General features: G+C 44.0%; 1 pseudogene; it reads right to left on the bottom strand.

Annotated features, from left to right (window-relative positions):
* Positions 1-4,211: 4,211 nt before the first annotated feature.
* On the bottom strand, positions 4,212-5,464 carry LOC148007705 (sorting nexin-4 pseudogene; annotated as a pseudogene).
* Positions 5,465-16,206: the final 10,742 nt, after the last annotated feature.

The raw sequence follows: 16,206 nt of genomic DNA, 5'->3' as shown, positions 1-16,206 counted from the left end.
TCCTGTGCTGCTCAGCTGAGGTTCTGAGCCTACTCTCCTGAGTGCTGCAGTTGGTGAATGGTAAGGGACTCACATTATCTCAAATGTCAGGTGGGGCCAGCTCTCCTGTGCTCACACAGGCTCATCTGCACCCCTGCCACCAGGACCAGCTCTACTGTGCTGCCCAGGTGAGATACAGAGACCATTCTCCCAAGTGCTGCAGCCTGTTAAAGGTGGAGCCCCCTCTCCAGAATGCCAAGGCCAGTTAAGGGGCAGGGCCAGTTCTGCACAGTCCTTGGACATCTACCTGGTCTCAGTTGGCAACCCAGACCAGAGATGCCCACATGGTCTTTAGTCATGAACATCAACACGGACCCCCCTGTTGCTTTGTGGTCTTTGACCCGGACAAGGCTCTCAGCAGCAGCGTGGGCTGGGCCTTCACCATGGCCTCAGGTAGCAGGCCCAGCTGCCCCACCCTTGTGTCTCCAGTTCCATCTCTCTTCATAATGCTCAAACTGTTTCACTTCTCTTTCTTTCATCTTCCCACCACATATTTGCACATCGTTAGGGGCTCCTGCTGCTGTGGGAGTGGGCTTCTGGATGTCCTCTACCTGCCTGTACTACATGGCATGCCTTCGGGCAAGCTACTGTGTGTCTGCACAGACATGGTGGCCAATGGGTCTCTGGATGTTGTTCTCTGCCTGTGCTGTGTTTGTGGTGGCAGGCAGGTCTGTGGGTGTCCTCCACACACTCACACCTTTGGTGGGGCTGCTGGCAGATCTCTGTGTGTCTGCAGGCAGGCTGGCCTCTGAGTGTCCTCTGCTTACCGGCTCCACCACACAGTATGGAGGCAGGCAGGCTTCTGGCATCAAGTGGGTCTCTGGATGTTGTCTTCCTGAAAGTATAATCTTTAGTGTTTGTATAAGTATATTCTATACATATTCTATAAGTCTGTAAAGCATACCCTTTAGTAGAGTGTTCTGTAGCTATCTGTTTGTTAGGTATATTTTATTTACTATATTATTTAATTTCAGCATTTCTCTGCTAGATTTTGTCTGGATGTCTTAGCTACTCTTCTATCGCTATGAAGAGACACCATGACCATGACAACTCTTACAAGAGAAAGACTTCATTGGGGACTTGCTACCATTTTAGAAGTTCAGTCCTTTATCATCTTGGTACTCCTGCCAGCATTCCTGCAGACTGGAGCAATAGCCGAGAGTTACATCCTTATCTGTAGGCAGAGAGAGCTACTCTGAGTTTAGTATGGGATTTTGAAACCTCAAAGCTGACACCCAGTGACACACCCCCTCCACAAGGCCATGCCTCCCAATCCTTCTAATCATTTCAAATAATCCTAGTGACTGAGTTTTCAAATATATGAATCTACTGGCAATTTTTATTGAAACCAACACACTGGATGTCTTAGTTAGGGTTTTACTGTCATGAACAGACACCATGATCAAAGGACAACATTTCATTGGGGCTGGCTTACAGGTTCAGAGGTTCAGATCACCATCATCAAGGTGGGAGCAGGGCAGTATCCAGATAGGCATGGTGCAGGCAGAGCTGAGCGTTCTACATCTTCATCTGAAGGCTGCTAGTGGAAGACTGACTTCCAAGCAGCTAGGGTGAGGGTCTTAAGCCCACACCCACAATGACACACCTATTCTAACAGGGACACATGTCCTAATAGGGCCACTCCCTGGGCATATATAAACCAACACCCTGAAAACCTGTCTATTGCCTACAGGGGTATTGAAACCACTCACTCTCACTATATGAAGGCCAATATGTAATTTTAAACTGTATACTGTTTTTTAGATATGTTTTGTTTTTTAATCAACTTGGGTGCTCTTGAGATTAGTGGATAAATGTCTAGAATTGAGCCTTCCTCTTGAATTTTTCCTCTAAGAAGTATGCTGTGTCCTTCCTACCTCTTCTGATTAGTTTTGGTTTTTAGTCTGTTTTGCAGATATGAAAATGGTGACTTATACTTGCTTCTTTCTTCCATTTGCTCGGAATACCCTTTTTCATCTTTCTATCATAAGGTGATTTTCTATTCTTGGTGGTAAGGTGCCCTCTTTGGATACAGCAGAGAGATGGATACTGTTTTCTTTCTTTTTTTTTTTTTTTCGGAGCTGGGAACCGAACCCAGGACCTTGTGCTTCTTAGGCAAGCTCTCTACCACTGAGCCAAATCCCCAACCCCTGGATACTGTTTTCTAATACAGTCTGTTCATCTTTGGCTTTTTAGTGGGGGAAATGAGACCATTAATATTGAGAGTTATTAATGAAAACTCTATTAATTCTTGTTATTTTGCTGTGGTGTTTGCCCCACCCCCTTGGATTAGCTCTTCTGGGATGGTTTGTTATAGGGACCATCTTTGCTATGGTAAAACTTTCCTCTGTACTTGAGTTTTCCATTGATTATCCTTTTTAGAGCTAGCTGAATCGGTGGTCATAAATTGCCCCCCACCCCCTTTAAATTAAATTAAAAAACATTTTTATCCTGAGATATTTTTCTTTCTCATTGCCACTGATACTTTTGCTGGGTATGGTAGTCTGGTGGTGTTTCTCAGAGCTTTAGGAGTATCCACCCAGGCTCTCCTGGCTTTCAGAGTCTCTATTGAAAACTCAGGCTTGGTTCTAATGGGCCCACCCTGATACGTGACTTGATCATTTTCTCTCAAAACTTTTAATATTCTTTTTTTAATCTGTAAATTTTATGGCTTGATTACTATGTATTGTGGAGGTGTTCTTTTTGGCCCTGTCACGTCCCACGTGCCTCTTATATCTTGCCAGGCACCTCTTTCTCATGAAAATTTCTTTCCTAGCCTCTCCGGTTGAAACTCTCTCTTATTTGTGCATAGAATTCTTGTACTTTCTCCAATGGTGGTTTTGTGGTTGTGACCTGTCTAAGTTTGTGCCTGTATTAAAAAAAAATCCTTTTTTCTGCATTAATGTAAAAAGACAGTCTTTCTGGGCCTTTCTGGATCTAGAAATCTTTGTTAGCAGTTGTTTACTTTCAGGGTTTGAAAATCTATCGTTCCGTTCCTCCTGGCTCTGGTGTCTTTGTGGGTGAGTTGGCCTTTTCTCCTTATAGCTTTTAATACCTTTAAAATCGGTAGTTTGACACTGTGGCTGTGACGTCACCTGTGATTATGCTGCGGTGCAATTCTAGTTGCCTTCCAAAACCTTAAAAAAATCGGCACGGGAGTACCTCTATTTATTTTATAAGTTTGCTAAACATCACAAAATCCAGCAACCTTTTAAGCATGCAAAAAAATTGTCAAATGTTGAACAGTACTGGGTATAGTTTTACAGCAATAGAAATGGCGAGTGCATGGTTATGACTCGGCAATCTAGCACAGGAAGAGTGCGCAGCTTCGGATCATGTTCCATATAACACACGTTCAGAGAGCAGGACATAACTCATCTGTATAAAGTCACAGCCAGGCCACAGGAAAGCACACTCATGGTGAAGGTCTCATCAGCACAGGTGCTCACCGTGTGCGCGTTTCACATGGAGATGCTATGTCTCCTGCCGTAAAATGCCGCGTGCACAGAAGAGAGCCAAGGAGGAAAAACTGTTGCTGAGGGGAACAGTGACGGAGACTAATAGTAATAAGGGAGTAAAGCTTTCTATATAGCAGCTCCTAGACCACAAGAACGTATTGATTCCTCTGTGGATCTGAGATGCTGAGACTTCATTGTTGGCAGTATAAACTTTTCAACTCTATCAAAACGCGGGTGAAATACACATTGACGGCATTGGCTAGAGCAGGCAGACCGTACGGGGAGCTACAAACGGGGGAGGAAACCTCAGAATTCACAACAAGTTTCTGCTGTTCTTGGTCAAGCCAAACAGCTAGAGTCTAAGGCAGAACGAAACGACTGGTACAGAGAAGTGGGTCCTCCCAGGTAACCGTGGGAATGTCATCTTTGGAAGACTCCATGCATGAAAAGATCCGGAACAGTTGGAACTGAGAGCATCACGTGGAAATTAACTAACATCCTGACATTCAGCTATTGGTTCAGAAGTGTGACAATCCATTGTTGTATCTAATTAAGTGTTCTGGAATCAGCACCGGTCCCCTCAAACTTAATTTGTAATATTTAGTCTTCATTAAAATATATCCTTTTGTGTTATATAAACACAAGCACACGCAGGTTAAAGAAAGCTGATTTGTTCCATTGACTGTACATTTTTTATGTATATTAGGTAGCAACTGAATTTCTTTTGACTTGCGTTTCTGTTTTTGGGGTACTCTGAAGATAGCCACTCCACAGGATTACATCCTGCTGGAACATTCCTTGGCATTGGTGCAAACTTGGATTTCCTTTTTGCATGTGCTGATATGCATGATGAGGGCTCCCGATAGGTAGGTCCTGGTCCTTTTGTTCCTTGAAGATGGTATTAGCCCATCCATTTCTCACATAGTCTCTGCCTTCCAGACTTTTAGACTTCAGCTGCTGTTCCCCTTCATTTATTCCAGCACCTTTATTTTGGCTTCTCTCTGCTCTGGAGTTTCTCAACCAAAGAGTTTGGTAGTCGCTCCCTTCGACAAGAATGTTCGCACATTCCCCAGTGGTTGGAAGCCAAGCCCAGAGCAGCCTTCTCCAAATCTCACTGCATAAGCTCATGCTTCCTGATGCAGGCAGCCCGAGGTGCTTCTGAGAAAACAGATACTCCTTTAGCTGACCTGCATAGCTCTCTTCATCTTCCAAAACCTCATCACCAGAGCATGCATACATGTCCATGTGATGCCTAGCACTCTACGGTCCATCACCCATTTTTAAAATAATTTCTGATGGCGCTCCATTCATTAAAAGCCATCCCATAATTCCCATGTATTTTACACACACCATAGAGTGCCTCTGCTACCTCAGCTCTTACTCGAGGGGGGATGTGAGATCATGGACTGTAACTTAGTACTGCAGTGCTTCAGCTCAGAGAGTCTGTCTGGGTGCCACTCTGAATGTGGCATCAAGCGCTTTTAACCTGGTCACCCTTCGGCTGAAATGCCATCTCATTCCATCGCCCTTAAGTCTCTCCAGAAGTCTGGATCCATGTTGTCAGTGGAGACTTTATGCCACAGGAACTCCACTTGCGTTGCTGGCCGAGGTGGCACATGTGTGGGCAGCACACTGAAAGGAAGTGTCCCAATAGCTGCAACTCATTGTGCTGCTACCAGAGTGCCTTTGTGAGGACTACTGACTGTCGGCATGTCAGCTGACCGAGTCCTGATGACGTGAGCACTAAATGTTAATTTCATGTTCACAGCATTTCTTTCAGGTCCCCCGTTCTGCTTCTGTCATACTGGTTTCTATTTTCTTCAACCAGAAATTATCTCCTGTCATCTTGTAGACCCCAGAGCCATCTTTCTGGTCCTCCCCAGTCTCCTCATCTATTGGCTCTACCAGCGCATCTCCCAGGGCTCCCAGCGCCTCCAGCGATGAAGGGAACATTTTGGCAAAGTCCACAGATGCTCTCCACCCTATGTGTGTAGCTAGACTATGGCTATTTTGTGGGTTCTTCTTTCTTCAACCCTTCTCCACCTTCTTCCACCCTTTCAACCTTTTCAATCCCCCAACACTAGATAGGAGAAAAGGAAGGGTAAAGGGGGTGAGGAAAGAGATCCATGAATAAAGTCAGGGGTCCTAAAAGGGGAAATGTTGTCATTAGACCTCCTCCTGCTGATTAGGGGCAAGTTGGATCTTTGTCATAAGGATATCCAATTTCTTCTTGTTGTTTCTCCTTTGTACACAGCTACTTAACAAACTGTGACCAACAAGATCCAACAACCCGCCAACAACCAACCAATGACAGCCAACCTCTGGGACCCTAGCATTTAGACCCCCTGAAAAGTCTTCAGAATTTTACATGTGTCTGTGGCTGGCAAAACCACACCTGTCCTAGAGATGAGGCAAATCATAGCTGCTGTGGACAAACCAAAGCTGCCCCTGTCCCCAGACTTTGGGCTAAAGTAAAAGCACATTCCTATTTCTCTCTCTCTCTCTCTCTCTCTCTCTCTCTCTCTCTCTCTCTCTCCAGAATTCTCACCACATTCCCCCCCCCCTTTTCTTTTAAGTGTCGTATGATGGAAAATCATAAACAGAGACATTTTAAATGACATAAGTACTTTTTGGTTCAGTGGCCAAGGTTTTCAGACCTCTCCTACTTAGTTCATCAGTTTTGATGGTTTCCATAGGTTTTCACTTCCTGTGGAGGTATAAACAAACCCGCATTCCCAATGCAAAACTTTCATGGGATTCCATTATAGTATACAGCGTACAGGCTGATTTCACTCCTTGGCTGAAACAGTTTCTATTTTTCGATTCGGTGCCTCCAGCCAGGCCCCCAAGGCTGTTTCTTGACACTAAGAAATCACCTTGGATCTCTCTCTTGAATCTACACTTGTTGGCTCAATGGCAATGCTTGCCACATGGCTTCTACTCCCTGAGAAGCCTAGGCCTTCTTTCTGATATAATTTAGGAAAAACGTTGCTCTTAGAGATGCCTTGTTCACAATTTTGTTGCAAATGGCCATATTTCCCCCAATTAAAACTCGGGGCATTTTGAGACCTGAGATCTCTAACTACAGCTTGCCCTATGGATACTAGCATGGTACCTCTGAGAATCAATATCCATTGTATCCCTTATTCACTCATCTATAGGTGCTGCCCACACCTTTAATGGTTTGTACATTCAATATCCCCATTTTCATATGCCAAGGTCTCTATCAACACCTGTCTTGTATCAGGGTCAGATACAGCTTTGTTCACAGCTAAGACTAATCTTTATAAAAACAAAACAAACAAACAAACAAACAAACAAAAAACCAAGACAAAAAACTAGTGAAGACTTCTCTACAGCCTTGTAAGATCACTATAAGTGAGGTAGACTTTTTGCCAGACTCTCAACTTTGCCCCATTCCCTTAAAGCCACTAAACAACATTGCTCTGTGGCAGTGTCATCCAGCTGAATCTGTTCTTGGATAACAGGGTACCACATTTCACCCAATAACTGATTCTTTACTATATTCCTGCCCCTTGCTTTGTTTAGCTGTTCAATATTCAAGGCTCCTTCCCTCCACCATATTAACCATTGCAACTAAGTGCTGGCTTCTAGTACGGATGTTTTAAGCCCTTCCAGACTTGGGGAACAATTCTATTTTGAGTAGCCCAGGTATTTAGAATTTGTTTTCCATAGTGAGTGCATCCCATATGAGACCATGGCCTCTTTAATTAAAACAGCATAGATCTATCTCTTCTATAGGATACCATCCTATCTCATCATAACCTTGTTCTCATTGATAGCAGGCATTTGCTATATGGCTACTGGGAAAATTGATGGTGATTTTATAACTCTGATTTGCCCCCTCCTTCCCATCAGGCAGTGTGGTTGGTTTGAGATTAACACTTTCTCTCAAAATGTCTTCCTGAGACAAAGTTTGGATCTGAATACCATTCCTTCAGGAATGGCCATTCAGAGACTGCCCTACCTGGGGATCCAGTCCATAAACATACAGCCACCAAACCCAGACAATATTGCTGATGCCAAGAAGTGCACGCTGACAGGAGCCTGATATAGCTGTCTCCTGAGAGGCTCTGCCAGAGCATGACAAATACAGAGGTGAATGCTTGCAGCCAACCATTGAACTGAGCATGGGGTCCCCATTGGAGGAGTTAGAGAAAGGATTGAAGGAGCTGGAAACCCCATAAGAACAACAATACCAACCAACCAGAGCTCACAGGATTAAACCACTACCCAAAGAGTACACATGGACAGATCCACGGCTCCAGATGCACATGTAGCAGAGGATGGCCTTGTTGGGCACCACTGGGAGGAGAAGCTCTTATTCCTGCCAGTGTAGGGGAATGTCAGGGCAGGGAGCGGGGAAGAGATGGGTGGTCGGGTGGGGGAACACCCTCATAGAAGAAGGAGGGAAGGCATGGGATGGGGGCTTATGGATGGGAAACCAGTAAAGGGGATAACATTTGAAATGTAAATAAAAAATATCCAAAAAAAAAAAGAAATAAAAAAGTGTCTTCCTGTCTTTTTTAGCTTTTGAACTGAGATAGAAAAAAGAAAAAGGAAAAGAAAAGAAAAACCCCCTCTGGGAGCAAAGTGGGAGATATCCCAGAGGTAGCAGCCGCAATAAGCTTTTTATTCTTGAAAAAAAATCCATTCCTCTGTCCCCTGCCATTTCCTCTATGACATTTAAAATTAAACTTTCTATTCTGCCTAGGTCCACATCTGGGCCACCATTTATAGCTTGTCCTTTGCTACTTTGTGGGTTCTTCTTCCTTCCACCTTTTTTAACCCTTTCAGCCCCCCTAACACTAGATTGAAGAGAAAACAGGATCGAGGTGAGAGTAAAGAGATCCCTGAATAAAGTCAGGGGTTGGAAAGGGGCAATGTCATCATTAGATTTCTTCCTGCTGATAGGGCTTAGAGTTCCTTGGGGCAAGTCTGATTTCGCTGTCAGGGTATCTAATTTCTTCTTGTTTCTTCTTTGCATATGACTACTTAACAAACTATGACCAAGAACAATCAACGACCAACAATCAACAGCTAACCCCTGGGACCCTAGCATTTATATGACCTCTGAAAAGAGACGAGAATTCTAAATGTCACACAATTGCAGAGACTGTCTACAGCAGGCGAAACCACACGCCCGCTAGAGTACTAGCCAAATCCTAGTCAGCTACTGTGGACAATCTGAAGCTGCCCCATATCCCCACTCCTGGGATTAAATCAGAAGTACATTCCCATTTCTTTGTTTTTTAAAGAAACAATTCCAGAATTCTCACTACCCTCTTGTTCTTAACTATTTATTCCTTTCTTAGATCGGGAAGTTTTCTGCTATAGTTTCATTGCCTACATATTCTATGCCTTTAGATTTCACTTCGGACTTGGATTCTTCTATTTGATCTCTCGATATTCCAGAGTTCTTGGACATCGTGGTCATACTTGTCTTATTTTTTCTCTATTCGTGTTTGAAATTTAAATTTTCCTCAGTCTTGTCTTCCATCTCTGATATTTTTCCTTTTGCTTGTTCAAGTCTAAGTTGATATATTTTTCATGTATTTTTCTCCATTGAGTTTTTCTTTCCTAAAATTTCTATTTTTTTCAAAATACATTTCCTTCCTGGGTTTTTTTTCTTCATGATGTTCCCCCCTACCCCCCTTTTTTTTGGTTCTTTTTTTCGGAGCTGGGGACCGAACCCAGGGCCTTGCGCTTCCTAGGCAAGCGCTCTACCGCTGAGCCAAATCCCCAGCCCCGATGTTCCCCTTCTTATCTGCTTTATTCATGCCGGTGACCTTTTCCTCTATGTTGGCTTCCTCTCCAGTTTCTGCATTTAACTGATGTGTTAGTTTTTTTTTTTGTTTTTTGTTTTTTTTTTTGGTTCTTTTTTTCGGAGCTGGGGACCGAACCCAGGGCCTTGCGCTTCCTAGGTAAGCGCTCTACCACTGAGCTAAATCCCCAGCCCCTGATGTGTTAGTTTTTAATCCTCTCTGAGGCCAACTGATAATTCTTGGTGATAACTTTTGAAGCCTTCATCCAGGCCTTACTTCATTAGCCTGGAGCTCAGGAGTTGAAGAGTTCTGACACTTCTGAGGGATCACGTTGGGTTGCTCTTTCCTGTTGATTGTGTTTCCCCATGGCATGCGTTGGTCTGGGTGTCTCTCCTAGCTTTGTTTGAGGATCATCTGAGTGAGCAGCATTTACTTCTGAAAACATATTTTATAATACAGTACGTTTTGATTACAGTTTTCCTCTCCTTACTCCTCTCGGTTTCTCCCTGTCTCCCCTCCAATCTGGATTCTCGCCCTTTCTGTTTTCCAAAACAAAGAAACAGGAAAAGGAGCAAAGAGAACTACAAAATCCACCCGTAGCACACACATACCTCCGCAAACCCAAGAATCCCATAATATATATGCAGAGATGCTGTGGGCTAGAAAACAAACAAAAACGGCATCTTGACTTAACACTGTGGGACAGAGAGCCTCCAAAAATGCCCTGGAGTTCATTTTGTGTTGGGCATGGAGCCCACCTGTCAGTGCTGTTTGGCTCCCCAGTGAGACTCCCTTGGATTGGCAAGTGGCTATGTATGGAGATAGCTTCTGGGTTAGGGGTTGGGTCATGTGTCCACTTCTCCTTTCACCTCTAGGACCCTATGGCACAGACCTCTGCAGGTCCTCTGCATGCTTCCTCAGTCTCTGTAACTTCATATTTGTTCCAACCCTGTTGAATCATGATGGCCTTGTTTTCTTGGTGTCCTCCCTCCCCTCTAACTCTTACACTCTTTCTGCCTCCTCTTCCACAGAGTTCCCTGGACCCTGAATGTAAGAGGAATGGCATTGCTCAGGACCCCCAAGACCAAGTTCTCAGCACAAAGGAGATTTATTTACCCCAGAGGGCCAGAGGACAGGGAGTAAGAGACAAAGACAGGAGATAGAGGATGAGAGAGAAGGGGAAGGGACATTTGTCCTGGAGGGGAACAGGACAAAACACTGACTCTGGATAGAGAGGAGATGGTCATGACACAGAAAAAAAATGGCTGTTTATAAGGGTAAAAAGGGAAACCCTGTGTTAGGATGAGGTATTTAAATTTAATTGGGCATGTTAATTAGGTCAGTCAAGGGGGACTTAATTGCTAGACCTTAGTACTTTGATAGCTGGACCTTGGTATCAGCTTCAGAAGGAGGAAGTGGTCAATTAAGGGAGTGGACCCTGAGGGCTGGCTTTAGGAGTGTGATCTAAGGTTTTTATCAAGGCAGAGGGGATGGGGAGAAGGGCAAGGCCAGTCAGAGCCATGGCTGCCACACTGGAGCTGGCCAGAGCCCCTCACTGACGGGGAGGGAATTGATGGAGACATCCCTTTTAGGGCTGAATGTTCTAGATCTTTCAGGTGTGCTGTTAAGTTACTAGTATGAGATCAAGCCAATGTCTTTGTGTGGGGACTTAGTGCTATGACGTGTCTCTTAGAACTTCCTTCCTTGTGTCCAATAAGTTTGGGTGGTGTTATATCTTGATTTTCATTCAATTCTCCTAATCTCTCTCTTGAGACTTTTTTTTATTCAGTAGAGAATTGTTAAGTTTTCACGAGTTTGTAAGGTCTCTGTTCTTTCTGTTGTTGTTGATATCCAGCTTTAATCTGTGCTGGTCAGAGAGGATACTGGGCGTTATTTCTATTTTCTTTCCTTTTGAGATTTGCTTTGTGTTGTAAGTATGTGGTCAGTTCTGGAGGAACTTCAATGGGATTCCAAAAAGAAGGCGTATTCTTTTGTATTTGGGCAAACTATCCTTCAAATATCTGTTAAGTCCATTTGGTTTTTGATGTCAGTGAGCTCCCACATTACTGCTTCTAACCTGTCCGTTGGTGAGAGTGTGGTATTGAAGTTACCCACTGTATGTGAGGGTGGAAATGTGACTTAAACTATAGTAGTGTTTCCTTTTGTTTCTTCTTGTAGCAGAATCAAAGTTACCTTTTGCTCTCTTCCCACTTAACTTTCTTCTAGGTGAGAAGCTGGAGCTCAGAGATGTAAATTTAGGGATTGAGTAATAATAGAAACATAGCAGGACGATGATTGGCTCTTAGGGTGTGCCATAAGCCAGGTGCTGTTTTAAGGATTCTACACCATCACACCTAAGTCTCACAGGGATTCAAGAGGTGGGTACCATCAGTGCTGTCAAAAGGATGCGGAATGACGCCAAGGCAATGAAGCAGGGTGGCCCCAACTTCTGCCCGGTGCATTTTATTATCCTAACTTTTACAAGCAAGAAAATCCCCAAAGCTTGGATGAAGGTCAAATAGGGGTCAAAGAAACTCATCCACAGCAAGAACGGACCCACTGATTTCTGGAAGCATAAAAGGGTTTTAGAGCAGTGCGCTGGGGAAACCTTTTGGGGAGTGGGGAGAGAAGCCGCTTGCACTAAGCCCCAAGATTAGGAAAACGGAAAGGCCACCATGTTCTCTGATCATTAGGCTTTGCTGTCATCTCCCTGTTGAGGTAGGGGGACAAAAAATAACAGGACAGTGAATTCTGACCACTGTTTTCTGGAGACTTTCTATTTATCCACAATCAGAGCATTTTCCTTGTTTTAAAAATTGTTAGTGGAAGAGTTCTGGTTGAAGGTGACTCTTATGCTTCAACTCCAAATGATAAATTTCACTTCATTATTTTCTGCTCAGTTGATGGATGAGAGTCACCAAGTCTCATGTGGCTTGCTTCATAATTTTGATAGTTTTCCTAAAGGCAAAAACATTTCCTTCACGTATAATTTTGTCAGAATCAGTGTGTATGAATATGAATAGCTCCTTATTCTAATGAAATCATTAGAATACACAGATTTCTAATAACCTGATTTAATAACGCGAGTTGAATTAACTTACCTGGAGCTTCCTTCTTAGCCTCATTACCCCCTCCCGGATAATCCAGCATCAGTTATTTCTCGGGGGATTTTCAGAAAACTCTAGTCAGTAGCAGCTCAGAAGTGATAAGAAATTCCAGTCCAACACGGAGCTTAGGGTCCGGGGTTAATTTAATGAAAAGAAGTGACTAACGTTATCTGTGATGGGCTGTGCTAGGTACGTTAGGACAGAATACGTGACTGAACTGGGCTCAGTATTGGTGATGTAAGACTGCCCAGCACTCGGCTCCCAGTGTTTGCAAAATCCTTTCCTGCTCATGGTGAATTAAAGTCTTATCACATAGTGAGGTAATGATATCTCAGGGTCTGTCACGATGAGCGGTCCCCTTCAGTTATTTTTCCTCCTATTTAAAATAAACGCTTTTCTCTCATAATATATCCTGATTATCCTCCCTCAAGCCTCCCCCCCCCCCCAAATCTGGATCAACTTCCTGTCTATCTCTCATTAGGAAAACAAACAAGCATCTAACGGATGATAATGAAATAAAGTATAATAAGATAAAATAAAAATTAGCACGTTGGGATTGGGCAGAACAAACAGAAGGAAAAGAGCCCAAGAGTAGACACAGGACTTAGAGACGCACTCATTTGCACACCCAGGGACTCCATAAAAACACTGGATCAGAAGCCCTGGTACATATGCAGAGGATCTGGTGCAGATCCACTGGGGTACTGCGCATGCTGCTTCAGTGTCTGTGAGTTCATAAAGCTGTGTTTATATTGATTCAGAGAGCCTTATTTTTTTTTTTTGAAGTTGTCCATCTCTCTGGCTCTTACACTCCTTCTGCCTTCTCTTTCACAGGATTTGCTCAGCCCGAAGGGAATGGGTTTGATGGAGACATCCCTTTTTGGGTTGAGTATTCTAAGGTCTCTCGCTCTCTACGTGTCTGACTGTGTCTCTCTGTATTTGTTTCCATAGGCTACAGGAGGAAGCATCTCTGGTGAGGGCTGAGCAAGGCAGCAGTCTGTGAGAATACAGAGTGTCGTTAGGAGTTACTTCATTGCTACCTTTCTTTTCAGAACAGTAGCGGTTGTTTCCCCCCCCCCCCCCCCAGGTCTCTGACTTATCTAATCTCAGGTTTGTGGTCATCCAAGCAGTGTCAAGTATGGTGGGTCCCACCTCAAAGAGTAGACCTTCAGTCGAGTCAGATATGGGTTGGTTACTCCTATAAGTTTTGTGCCAGCATTGCCCTGACATACCTTGCAGGCAGATCAGGATTTGCAGTTAGGTTAGTGTTTTTGTTCCTCTTCTTGTAGGCTACAGAGTACATTCCTATACTGAAGACTAGAACGTAGGGGTGAAGGGTATACATAGGCAGCAGCCCAACTTCTTCACGTTCAATAAATTGTGTAGGTGCTGTCTTCAGCAATGGGACCTTGCCATCCATGTGTACAAAGCAACCATGGTCTTGACAACAAGACTGGGTTGTTCCAGGATTTCCATGGGACTCCTTCGGGCAAACACTCAATGGGACATAATCCAATCCTGGAACTCGAGGCTTCATTTGGTGAGAAGAGATGGGTCCATCTCCCCCATTATTTGGCAGTTTGTTTAGATTGCATTCCTATGTTTGAATATTTTCAGTATTCTACTGTATTAGATCTCAACACTACCCCTCAGATGGCCCTTAATGTTAGCTGTCCCTCCCTGTATTCTATTCCTTCTTATCCTCTCTCCCCCTCCCCGTCCTCACCTGATCTTCTCATTCCAGTCCCCTCATCCATCCATACTTATCTATTCTGATTCCCTTTCCTAAACAAGACTTGTCTCCCCTAGTCAATTCTGTTAACCCCTGTGGTTCTTCATATTGTAGCTTGGTTATCATTGACTTGGCTGTCTTTCTGTTATTTTGGCAGCAAGAAGATAGCCATTATATATTTTTTAAAAGACAAAAACAGAAACAAGCCACGCACATACTGACTCTTCTCCATCACTGCCCTGGGGATCTCATGCCTCCAACTCCCCCACAGAGATTGTCTGAGCCAACATGCTCTAGAGTTGATGGTGACAAGCAGGGAATGGTGGTGGTCCAGTTCAGCCCTGTAGGCACATCGCTGGGAGGCACAAGCTACCACACTGTTTTCCTGCTGCACTTACCGAAAGCATCTAAAGCAATGAGCTTCAATTTTCCCACTTCCTACCCGACAATTATTTCCTGCTCCTTATTTCTTTCTAAATTATAGCCATTCTAGTGTGTAGGAAATGGCATTTAGGCATGTCTTTTTCTTACCGTGGTAAAATACATTTAACACAAAGCTTACCATTTCAATCATTTATAAGTGAGCAATTCTGTGGCATAGAGTATAATAAAGTATTGTGTGACCATCATATATGGTGTAAGTTTTTAGTTTTCCCAAGTGAAACCCTGGTACCCATGAAACACCAGCCTTCCATTCTCCCCTCCTCCAGGGAGCAGGATAGCTACTCTTCTCTGAGTCTCACTATTCCTGGCTCTTCTTATAAACAAAACAACTGTTTGTTCTTTTATGCCTGGCTTGTTTCCCTTAGCATAATGTGATGAAGGCTTACCCATAATGCAATGTGCATCAGAATTCCCCACCTTTTAATGATGAATGTTGTTCTTCTGTGTCGCTTCTGTCTCTGTCCCGCAGAAAGGAGCGACACCTTGACGTTCTTCTCAAAGCGGTTTATTCAGGAACCTTTCTTTCTGCATGCAAGCAGCAATCTTTCTTTTCTTTTCTTCTCTCTTCTTCTCTCTTCTTGCCAACCCCCGAGCACACTCCCTTATATCCTCCCTCAACTCCGCCTCCTCAGTCCAGACTGCATAATCTCAGTTCATAGGTCCACATCACATGGCCTGATCTTGTGTCATGGTGTGCCTGCACAGCTCTCACAATGGACGTGGCTAGGTGCGAGTCATGAGACTTAGCTGCAGTCCCGGGCGCCATCTTGGGACTGCCGCCACACCTGCTCCCCACACTTCTGTTTGTGTATATCACATTTTGTTGACTCATTTAGTGTGTGTGTGTGTGTGTGTGTGTGTGTGTTTATATGCCATGGCATGTATTTGGAGATCATAGTGCAACCTGGGGTGACAGTTCTCACCTTCAACCTTGTTTGGAATGGGGTCTCTTTTATTACTTTGCTCCCAGCAACTCTCCTGTCTCAGCCTCCCATCTCCCATAGGTGTGTGTCAACCTAGGTTCAGACACTTGTAGACTGTCCTGGCTTTTAGATAGGTTTCTGGGTATCCAAACTCAGGCCATCAAGCTTGCATGGCAAGGGTTTCCTTCACCGATCCACCTCCTAGACTTGGCTAATTTGTTACTGGATAATTGTCTATTGTGAACAACATTGCTGTGAACCTGAATGTACAAATATCTCTTTGAGTTTCTGCTTTCACCCTCTTTTGGGTATGTACCCAGAAGGGCTTAGAAGTTCTTTTCTAAATCACAGTCTTTTAAAAGACTAAATCTTTTAGTCTTGTTGACTTAACCCTCCTAGGTTAAGGTTAATGTCACACAGAGGTCTCTTGGGGTCTTTTTGCAAGGACTCCAACCCTGTCTCCAGCTGATTGCTGAATCAGTAGAATGAGATCCTAGAATCCTCCAATCTTGCATCTTCCACACCTCCCAAAGCAGTTACATGTGAACAATGGTGCAGAGTTGTTGCCAGCTTGAGATTCAAGCTGGTACCCTTATATAACAGGTGCTTTAGACCACAGCTAAGCCATGGGAAAGGTGTCCCAAGACAGTTATCTTTGAGGAGCAGGGAACCCTTTTAATGCAGGCTTTCTTCTTTCAGATGAATTTGGATCATCAC

The sequence above is a fragment of the Rattus norvegicus genome, chromosome 1 (genome assembly GCF_021556685.1).
Source record: "Rattus norvegicus strain SHRSP/BbbUtx chromosome 1, alternate assembly SHRSP_T2T, whole genome shotgun sequence".
Classification (NCBI taxonomy): Eukaryota; Metazoa; Chordata; class Mammalia; order Rodentia; family Muridae; genus Rattus; species Rattus norvegicus.
Note: the sequence above shows the minus strand (reverse complement) of the source record. Positions and strands in the feature narration are given on the sequence as shown.